Consider the following 11,525-nt stretch of genomic DNA (forward strand, 5'->3'; position numbering starts at 1 on the left):
ATATCTTTTATATTTTATATTTGAAATAACGTAACCTCAAAATATACGCATATAAAGAGGCGCGCGAAGTATTCAAATCATGAGAATCGCCAGAATCGAAATCTGGAAATATTAAAATCCCAATTTCTTGATTTTATTTCAAAGCAGTTAGCAGATAGAGATATAAATAGAACGGCCAAGGTGTTCCGACCGACAATTGTGCAAGACCTGTGATAGTATTGAAGTGAACGTCTTTTCAAATCTGGGATCACTGACTGGAGGAGGAAGATTTACCCGAGGATGTGCAATATTACTGTCCGCCCAACTTGGTCGACAGATTGGAAGATGGAAGAGAAATAAATGGAGAGTGGCGCCGTGATTTCACAATGGATGCTTTAGCATCCCTTCCTGCTGTTACGATTGAAAATCTTTCCGCAGTTCTTATCAGAGAGGAACTGAAAAAATACTTCATGAACGAAGGAGAGGTTTCTTGGCAGCAGGCAAGAGTGGATGAAGGTTCATTCTAAAACTAAACGAAGAAAATAATAACGATTTCCTTCGTCGCTGCTATTTTATTTTCTTATTGATTTTCAACGATTTAAAATGTAATTTTCATTTTTTAATTGTAATTTCACTGAATTGAAAATTGAATAGCTAGAAAATTTTGCCGTTAGAACACATGCATGTATTGTTTTAACATTTAAGTCAATAAAAATCAATCTTATTGAATTGAGTTTTTAAAGCTATTTAATATGAATTGAGTTTATTCTCACATTTATTTCATGTTATCTATTAATTTCATGAAACGTATGAAGTAAAGTGCTGGAAACAAATTATGTTTTTATTTTTCCTTCAACATTTCGCATAATATTTCTCTAAAATTAAGATTGACATCTTTGACAAGATTAGGAAAGACTTCTTTCACCTACAGAATATAGACCTTACAGTCGCACTGCGCATTACCCAGCGGACATGTTCTGTAAATGCTACATAACAAAAAGATTACATTTATCCATAACATATTGTTACGATCGTGTGTAATAACTCATGTAAAACAGAGTGAAAGCATTGTGACGGTATTAGAATGTCACGCGTCTTACAAAAGGGGAACAAAAACGTCACACTGTTCTGTAACACTGTTACTGTAAGGATACGTAACATTTTTGGAACTCTGCAATGTAACTGGTATATCACAGAGTCATATAACTGTTACGTCACTAAAATATCACACGTGTTACATGAATGGAAAATGAAGGGCAGATTGTTCTGTAGCGATCTTCGACCAGTTTTGGACCGAAGATCGGGTGCGCAATAATTTATTTGAAGTGGACAAGAATACGCTGACAACGGGGCCAAACATCGCTAAAAGTTGGGCATAATGAGAAGAAAATATTTAATTTGATAAAATTTCATTTTTAAATTTGCAACCTACAATTATTTTTAACCCGCCTTCTCATAATATGTCTAAAATAAAAAAATAATTAACATCTTCCTGAGAGGACCTTGGCTTTTTCAGAAAACAGCATGGCCGAGATTTTATCACGAACGTTCAAGCGGTTTGATATAGCGCATTTGGCTAAGGCATCGGCTAGGAACATACGAGGGGACCGTGCATGAAATTGTGTTATTCAAAATATGAACTTAACACAGCAATAATACAGAAAACATTTTTTGGTCACATATCCTTGTAAAGATCTCTTTTACACCTTCCGTCAATCGGACGTCTACCGACCAACATATTGGAATATCCATTCACACCTTAAAAATGTTTAGTAATATTTCAGTTATTTTCTGAAATTTACTGAAAGATTACTAAAATATTACTATATTTTACTGCATTTTCCGGAGGTGTGAATGGAAATTTCGATATTTTGGTCGGTCGATGGCCGATTGACGGAAGGTGTAAAAGAGCTATAATACTGTTATGGAATTGTTACAGAACGACCACAGAACAAAGGTACATCGAAACACTGTACTATATGTGTTACGGCCCCATTACAAAACACACTTACTGTATGTCAACCTGACCCTACATTTTTCTAAAAATATTTTTTAATATATATCGCTGTTTTATCATTGATAAAGGGCTCTGACAGAATGTGGTTCTGTACCAGCGAACATAATTTCTTGATCCATTTAGGGGCGAACATTACTCGTTCCCTGTTCTTAACCAGTTACAGAACCTGTCATTATCTGTTCTAGAATTGTTACATCAACGCTATATAACTTAAAAAATGTGTACAAATTGTTTACACATAGGATTATAATACAAATTTTATAACGTATTTATTATTTACTTTTACTGCAGATAAAATTAATTTTTTCGCTGTATGCCTTCAAGAATAATGCTGACGGATAAATCTAAGAATTGGACATAAGACTTCAAATGAAATCTTAAAAACTATTTTCCGACAAAAGCATTATCTCCGGTATAGTGAACCATCTCTTCGCTAGATAGTAGAATATGCATATAATAGAAAATACTTAAAAGAATATTTCTTAGAGCCCAGAACACAAACGTTAGAAAACGAAAAACATTAATTTTTCCAAGATGTTTACTAGAAGTACAGAACTTTTTGGAAATGAGCCGTTTGAACTATTATAAAATTCTTTAAATAAACTAATTAAGTTGCAAATTGTCAAAGATCCGTATTTCGGACAAATAAGGTACTATAACGCTTGCACGAGCCCGATTACATTATTAAAACTTATAAAACCATGTTACCCTCACAGCAATAGGATATACCGGGATATCCCATTTGATCCCAATTATCTCCCAGGTTGTCCTAAGGATATCCCAGGGATAACTCGCCGGATATTCCGCAAGGCGGAAATTTGGATATCCCAGGGATATCCTGGTGACATCCCTGGGACATTGACGGGATATTCAAATGTCCCAAGTAGGATATAAATTAATTTTATATGTCCTGCTTGGGACATTTCAATATCCCGTAAACGTCCCAGGGATATCCTGGGATATCCTGGGTTTGGATTGCCTGGGATATCCGAATTTCCGCCTTGCGGGATATCCGACGGGTTATCCCTGGGATATCCTTGGGACAACCTGAGAGATAAATGAGATCAAATGGGATTTCCCCGTATATCTTATTGCTATTAGGGTACAGTGTCACACATTATCGTAGGCTAGCTTGAAGCTCTTTCTTTTTTTTAAATATACTGCGTAATGGAAGCTTGAATTTCTAGTCTATCCGTCGCATCAGGAAAGTCTTCGATTTCCTTACCGAGCCAACATCCCCACTGCTGCCACTGGTTTAATGGAGCTCGAGATTCTCGCGATGCTTTATTTGTTACATTCTGTAGTAATATTTTTTCCATAGGATTTAGAGGTTTGCTTCTTTTCCTTGTAATAATTATGAATATCAAGGAAAGAAATTCCATTCTTGGGTACCCAAATAGCACAAAGTTTTCTTTGCTTGAAACATTGCAGATGATGTTATGAATTGAACTTTCAACAAACGTACAATACAAATTTATTGAATTTCACTTTATACCTAACAAAAAATACTCTGTCAGAATGAAACTCAATTTTAAAAATAGAAAAGTAAATTATTCTACCTGGAACTGGTGATTCGTACAAACTATTGTTTTTGAAGCCTAAATCACGAAGCTGGAAATCCTCATTTTGCAATTTCTTCGTTTCTTATTTTTACGTTTTCAGTAGCCGGTTTCTTCGGCTTTGGAGGCGAAATATTGGAAATCGTACTGCATGTCAAAAAGGAACCTTGCCACTAAAACATGAATTTCGAGTAAAATCATAACCCTAACACTCCTAACTCCAGCATCCAGGTTGGTCCGGTATTGGTACCCAGTGTTGGGCTGACAATGGCAGCCAAGCCTTGGCTGCCAAGTCAAGGCCATAATTATTAATCCGGCAATGGCGCGACAATGGCAGCTAGTGTTGATCCAATACTGGTACCCAGTGTTGGGCCGACAATGGCAGCCAAACCTTGGCTGCCAAGTGCAGGCCATAGTTATCATTCCGCCATTGGAGAGAGAATAGCAGCCGAGCTATTTATATGGGATTTTTAAGCTTCCGTGTTTCGCCACACGAGATGGAACCTTTTTATTTCATCCTACCCAGATGGCACCTCGTCATTTGGACACGTCGATTTCAAATATTTTTTATAATAATAAAAGTAAAGCAATTGCACTTTACGTTTTAAGATTTTATACTTACATTCCTGGATCCAATATGTCCTTAATAAATGAAAAGTAGGGTTCGAAGCCCCAGGGTTTCTTTCTTCTATCCGCTGATCCACTCCTTTGCATCATATTCCGTCGAAGAAATGCACTCCTCAAATTTGAAAATTCTTTTCGTGCTACTCATGGATTCCAGCCTGTGAATGTGATGAATAAATCTTATATCCTTACATTATAACTTGCAGTGAAAATACTTGAAAATACACGATTTTCGTGACTAAATTCTTGAGAAGACATTGATGGTAGTTTTATTAAAAATGTTCGCGAAAAATATTATTAATTCTAAATTATCAATTTAGGTATAATCGCAATATTTACCTTGAAATTTAGCAGCAACATCTGTCCATGCAAGGTTTACTGAATACTGATTTCTTTGTCCTACGGACAAAGTAAAGTTCCGAAGACATGACTTCTCTCTGACTAATTCAATTAGTTTTATGAGATTTTTTTCACTGGCATATGCAACACCATTGTCTTGATCATTTATTGCATTCGCATGAATGGATAATCCTGCTTGAGAGAATTCCGTCGAACTAGCAACAGACGTTTCTGCATAATCTTGATTGCAGAATTCAATAACTTTCCTAGTTTGAGCATGAAGCCTACTCATCGGCGAAATAGTAATCATTTCTTTTATCGTGGCTCCCTTTTTTCCCGAATTGGATATTTTACTGTTTGAAATTTTCGCGGGCTGGATTGTTTCATCTTTTCGAGTCAAAGCACTGATTTTTTTTAACAAATTGTTGGTTGCTGGCCTCAAATCACGGATTGGCAGAGTTGATTCCTTCTCAGCTTCCGTGTATGTATTATTCACAAGCTAGAATAAAAAAAATGTTCATTGAATATCGTACACTAAAATGAATTTCCAGAAAAAATTTTTTTTTCGATTAGAGATTCATTACGTGAACAGGCAAAACTTGTAAAATATACAAACAATTTTCATAATTGATGAAGATCAATATTTCCTTTTTACAGGGTGTCTACTGAAATCCTTAAAAAATTCCGTATAATTACAGGTTTATTACGGTATAATTTTTCATCGTACGAATACATTTCAATATTTTGCATTTTTTAAATCAATCGACTCGGAATATGTATCCAGTTTCGCGAGTTTTTTATAAATGTTTTTTTTTCAGTTTATAGGGATACAATTGATATCTGTAATGCAGAAAGCTTTGAAAAACTATAATACAAGATATTTTTAAATGTATTAGCTTTATCGATTAATTAAATAATACTAAAAACATAATTAATCCTTCCTTGAATTGGTCTCTAAAGTCCATGAATTTAAATAATGAATACAATTTTTTAATCGTATCTTCTTATATTTAAAAGTCAGTGCATATTTAGATCCCTAGCTTTCGAAGTACACATTTTCAATTTTTAAAAAGATAGATGAAGTTTTAACCAAATATTAGAATTTTCAAACAAAAAAGATTAATTTTGTAAAAAAAACACGATTTTTCAGCAAACTAAAAAAATAGAGTAGGTGCTTCCATTTTCAATAAAAAAAAACTAAACTAACGTGCTAAATTTTGAATTGGAATTGTAGAATTTTAAACTACAAAGATGAAGCTTCAACTAAAATTATGAATTTTTAAGTGAAATAGTTTAACTTTAAACAAAAAATAGATGAATTTTTAACCAAGATGAATAATTCCGACAAAGAGAAAGAGTTTTCAATAAAATTCTTGGATTTTCAACCAGGTACTTCAATTTTCAACTAAAACCAAGGCATTTTCAACCAAGAAAAGAACAGTTAAATTTTCAATTCAAAAATTAATATTTAAATAAGAAAAAAACTAATTTGCAACCAAATACCTCTTTAAATTCATCCAAATACTTTACTAAAATATCATCTACAAAAGCTATTTCGTTACTTAATATATTCTTTTCCATAATGACATTTCCAACGATAGTCAAACTGTCTATTCGAATATTCTCAAAACATTTGTGGTCGTAAGCTAAATGTACATCTACTATTTGTTCTGCACAAAGTTCGCAATACAGCTCTTTTAAAACCTGAAATGTATAGGAAATATATAGAAATATGTAATTACACCTATGAACTTAATTACAAACTGCAATGATTTTTTTTTAAATTTTTTAAGGCACGTTACACTTTTCCTAAAAATAATTTGATACCTTTTTTTATAAATGAAATTAACTATCTTACCCCGTCATATTCGTAATCCATGCTGCATAGGTACCTGTAGCAGAGAAATTATGGTTACTATAGAAATATTAAATTAATACTATCTATCAGCATATTATCGTTTAGTTTTTCTTTTTCACGTCACTATAGCGACGCACATGCTATGTTTGAGGCTATGTTATCAGTTATACGCATAATACAAGCAATGCCCAATACATGAAACTATTTGAGTTGAAGCTTCTAATGTGTCTCCTAAGGGTTTACATTTTTCTTACACCTTCTCTATTCCTTTACACACCCTCCACACACTTACTTGGAGGTGGAAGGGGGACCTACAGTTTAAGGTGGGTTCCGAACCTCCAAGAGCAACAGCCTTAAGTACTTAGAGAAAACCTTTTTCTCTAGAGGTACCAGTCCCACGATTCTCCGGAGATGAACAACTACTCCCTTGCTAGGCCAGTGTTCACCGCATGGGCCACCGAGACTCTTCCAGAGTGCGAGGCGGGAATCGAACCCGCAAGCCGAAGGAGTGGGTCCAAAGCCTACGCTTTAGCCCCCACGACCATCGTCCCACTTACATGAAACTATTTATATTCTGAATAATTTCATTAGTAATAGCAACACTTACTTAACTTCAAGATTTTTCATTAAACAGACAAGTATTTAATTTAAAAAGATCAAGCACGATATTTGACACTTGCAATTTGCGACTGTTTTAGAGACATTTGCGAATTTATATTCGATTACACTGCTATGCAAATTCTTAACTCTTTTACAGCCCCTATTTCTTCGTTAAAAACAAATGTATAATAAATAAATCAATAATACGAATATTAATAACACTAAAAAACATTTCAGAATTAGAAATATTTACTTTAGCGCTTCAAGTACATTTAAAATTTTAAACTTCCCGCCAATGGAAAATTTTTCACAAGATTTACCAGCCCTGGAAAAACTAGGTGTGAATGGATATTTTGATCGGTGGGTCGGTCGTTGACAAACCGCCGGAAGGTGTAAAAGAGCCTTAAAGCCTCTCGGCTATCCTTCAGCTTGAAGTATGAACAAAAATCTGAAATATAACCTACAGCTGTGCATGACCGTCTGCAAATTTTTGTGAGCCACTTTGTAAAAAATATTGCTACGCTTATAATTATATGTGTATTAAGATTTTAGATTTTAGAAATATTACAAAATTATGATTGTATATTTTATGTGCTTAAACAAGATTTAAATAATATCAAAAAATATTTTAAAAGATTAAAAAAAATCAATATATATTTTCCGGAATTCAATAGATTTTTAAGTATTTCCACAAATTTTTGAAGATTTCAAAAGATTTAACGGACTTTAAAGAATTCAAGAACATTATTTATACTTTAAAATTACTACTAATCTTTAAAATAATTCGAAATCTTTTGAAATTCGATTATGAAATTTAAACAATTTAAATCAAATAACTCCCGTTAAATATTTTGAAACTCCTGAAAATATCTTTGAATACATAAAAATATTTTTAAATTAAATGAAGATCCTTAAACTCTTTAAAATTGTTTGAAAATTATTTAAAATGCTTCGTAATATTTTTAATTCTTTTAAAGAATTTTTAAACTATATTAAATAGATTGAAATGCCACAAAATCCCTTAACATCACTAAAAATCTCTTAAACTCATAAAAAGTATTTTAAAGTCTTTAAAATCTCTGGAAAATTCTTGTACCTTTTGGAATTCTTCTAAAATCTTTTAAAATTCTTTCAAATTACCTGAAATCTTTTGAAATTCATTTATAAACTTTAATCTTTTTTAATTTCAAATTATTTTTAAATCCTGTTAAATTATTTTTAAATTCATGAAAATCCTTTTAAACACTTGAACATATTTTGAAATTACACAATAATACATAAACTCTTTTTAATTTTCTTGGTATTTTTAAAAATCATTTTAAATAACTTGGAATCTTTAAAAACTTGTTAAGCGCAACGGGAAATAGAGGAATATGTCAGAATATTTGTGAATATTTCGGGATATTTCGTAATATTTGGGAACATCAAGAACATTTGAGATTATACAGAATATCAAGAATACCATAAATATTGAAAGAATAAGTGTATAGCAATATTTAGTGAATGCATCAGGAAGATTGAAGTGATCGACCCCTCGGCATATATAAATAAATTGGTTTAAAAATATGACATTTTGAAGAAAAAATTTTTTATTTTAAGTTTTTTAGAGAATAACGTACGAATAACAATCATCGCTGACCGAATCCATTTGAAATCAGCATGGACCTACACTTGAAATCACAGAATTTCTCGAGAGCGAATTATGTTTTTTTTTTCAATTACTTCATTGATTTTATAAAAATTCACCTAATTAGCTTGAAGTTCAAATTATAATTATGTTCTGTGATAACAATGTTGAATTTTATAATTTCAGAAGCTTTAACTTTGAAAGATTCGATTTAGTTTTCAATATTAAATTGTCAAATCTTGATCGCTTTGAAATTATAATTGTTCAAAGTCAAAAGTTTGCAATTTTAATTATTTAATTTTGAATGCTTTTAACTATAAATTATTTTTAATTATCTTATCTCAAAATATTCCATTTTTAAGGTTTTGACCTGCCCTATTTTCTAAATTTTTAATCTGAAATCATTCAATTTCGTGATTCTTCAATTCAAATGAAAATTGTGTGAAAGGAAAGTCTATTTCTTTAGAATCTGTGGTAACTAATTTGGAGTTACTTTTTGTGGTACAGAAAAAACTCGATACAAAAGATTTGTATCTTTCTTACCTTTTTATTTTGACGTTTGTTCTCGTGTGTTTGATCAGATTTTGGGTGGATTTGGATCTGGGTTCTTTATAATTATCTTTAAAATCTTAGCTTTCACAAACTATGGTGATGGAATTTTAGAGAAAACAACAAAGTATCTGTCACGAGGGCACAGGCGTCGAGGCAAAGAGGCCACATATTTTGTGCGTTAAAATTTAAGAGCGTTGGAAGAGAATTTAAAAATTCTAGGGAGAATATGGAGCTTTAAATGAGACATAAGTAAAACTCAAGAATATAGAGACAAGACCTGCAATTAGGGGCTGAAGATTATACAGAAGCAAAATAGAATGAAAATATCTTTAGGTGTGGCTACGTAGGAGCTAGTAGTATAAACAGCCGCAAAGTAGGCATAATACTTTCACTTGGAGCGTCAAAGTAGGGCCTATATTTCGACTTGGGTCTCCTGTCAGTTCTGATTTTACTGGGAGGTTCAGGTCCAGGTCCAGGTCTAGGTCACCTCAAGCTAGGTCTTTTTGTCCTGAATTATTTGCTGGTAAAACTCTATTAGAAACAGGTGATCATTAGAATATAGTAAATCAGGAAACGGTGAGCTCAACCAACTTCAACCGAAAAAATTTTGAAATCAGATATTCTTTGTTGGATATTATTTTACGATATGATACCACGACTTTTTTTCTTATTGATGTGTAAACAACTTTTACCGCGATGTGGATGGTAAGGCTTATTTCAGAGTATCAGATTTTTATCTAGCGATATGTAAATATGAAACATCAATTATTTTCAATAGTCAGTAAAATCTGTAGATATTAAATTTAATTTACTTGACTGAAAAGTTTAAAAATCAGTCAATTTTTTATGTGCAAACATCTTTGACAGTGATATATAAGGTTAAAGTAAAGCCTGTGTCAAAGCGTTAGGTTTTTGCTTTAGACCATATAAAAATTAAACGCTTCTATTTCTACAGCCACTGGAATGCTTTTATATTATATTAAATTGACTGAAATACACTGTTTAAGAAGTAATTTTTCATTTTTGGCACGCAAACTATTTTGTTAGTAATATGGAGGGTGTACGTGAAACCTGTGTCAGATCGGAACCTGTGTCTATTTCTCCGCTGGGTTTAGTGTGTTTAAATTGAAATAAATAAAAAAGCTCAAAATTCTTGAATATTCATAAAATCTTAAAATTTTAGTTGATGTAAAATTCAAATTAAATGATATTTATTACTAAATCGATTTGATTAATTTTTTTACGTATGTTACATTTTAGTATAGCTAAAGTTTTTTAAAGTTGTTTACACATAAATTGACTGATTTTTATTGATTATTTTTTGATTATTGATTATATTCATATTATTGATTATTTTTTAATTTATCTGCTATATCGTCAGAGATTGTACCTTACTGACAGTAGATCAACCCTCCAAACCATGAAGGCAGAAAATCCACACAATATCGATCAAGTTAAGAATCTTCAATAACAGAAAATGCGTAACGTCTTAATAAGACTAGATGGAAAATAATATTTTTCAAATGAAAATTATTTCTTGAATAAAAGATCAGAAATATCAGAAGTTTTGTGGTTCGATTCCCAATGGAGTGAGGAAGGAGTAGGATCTTTTTTTCAAGAAATAATTTTAATTTGAAAAATATTATTTTCCATCTAGTCCTATTAAGACGTTGAGCATTTTCTGTTATTGAAGATTCTTAACTTGATTGATATTTTGTGGATTTTATGCTTTCATGGTTTGGAAGGGTGATCTACTGTCGGTAAGGTACAATCTCTGACGATATAGCAGATAAATTAAAAAATAATTACTTGTACCATTAACACCTAGCTAAAAATTGGCGTTATTTTCTTGAATTAAGAGTTCTTATTCTGATCCCTCTAATAGATAATTAGAAAAGCACCTGACTGGAAATCAGAAGTTTTGTGGTTCGATCCCCAATGGAGTGAAGATGGAGTAGGATCTTTTTTTCAAGAAATAATTTTAATTTGAAAAATATTATTTTCTATCTAGTCTTATTAAGACGTTAAGCATTTTCTGTTATTAAAGATTCATAACTTGATCGATATTGTCTGGATTTTCTGCCTTCATGGTTTGGACGGTTGATCTACTGTCGTTAAGGTACAATCTCTGATGATATAGCAGATAATTAAAAAAATAATTAATAAAAATAATTTTTTAAACAATTTATTAATATTTTTCATAATATTCTTTTTAAATAATGCTATAAATTGCTGATTTTTTCTAATTTTTCAACTTTTTGTCCACTTTTTAGATAGAGTGAGTTAAGATTTATTGTACTTGAGCAAAAACAATTGTTCGAACAAATACACATCTAGTGAGGTGATAATAAATGCAAGTTAACAAATATT

General features: G+C 31.7%; 1 long non-coding RNA gene across 1 annotated transcript; it reads right to left on the minus strand.

Annotated features, from left to right (window-relative positions):
* Positions 1-3,614: 3,614 nt before the first annotated feature.
* LOC117176543 lies at positions 3,615-4,599 on the minus strand. The gene is made up of 3 exons (XR_004467608.1): positions 4,519-4,599; positions 4,178-4,337; positions 3,615-3,728 (listed from the first exon to the last, which is right to left on the minus strand). It is a non-coding gene; the product is annotated as an uncharacterized LOC117176543 (long non-coding RNA).
* Positions 4,600-11,525: the final 6,926 nt, after the last annotated feature.

Source organism: Belonocnema kinseyi, chromosome 1 (assembly GCF_010883055.1).
Source record: "Belonocnema kinseyi isolate 2016_QV_RU_SX_M_011 chromosome 1, B_treatae_v1, whole genome shotgun sequence".
In the NCBI taxonomy this organism is placed as follows: domain Eukaryota; kingdom Metazoa; phylum Arthropoda; class Insecta; order Hymenoptera; family Cynipidae; genus Belonocnema; species Belonocnema kinseyi.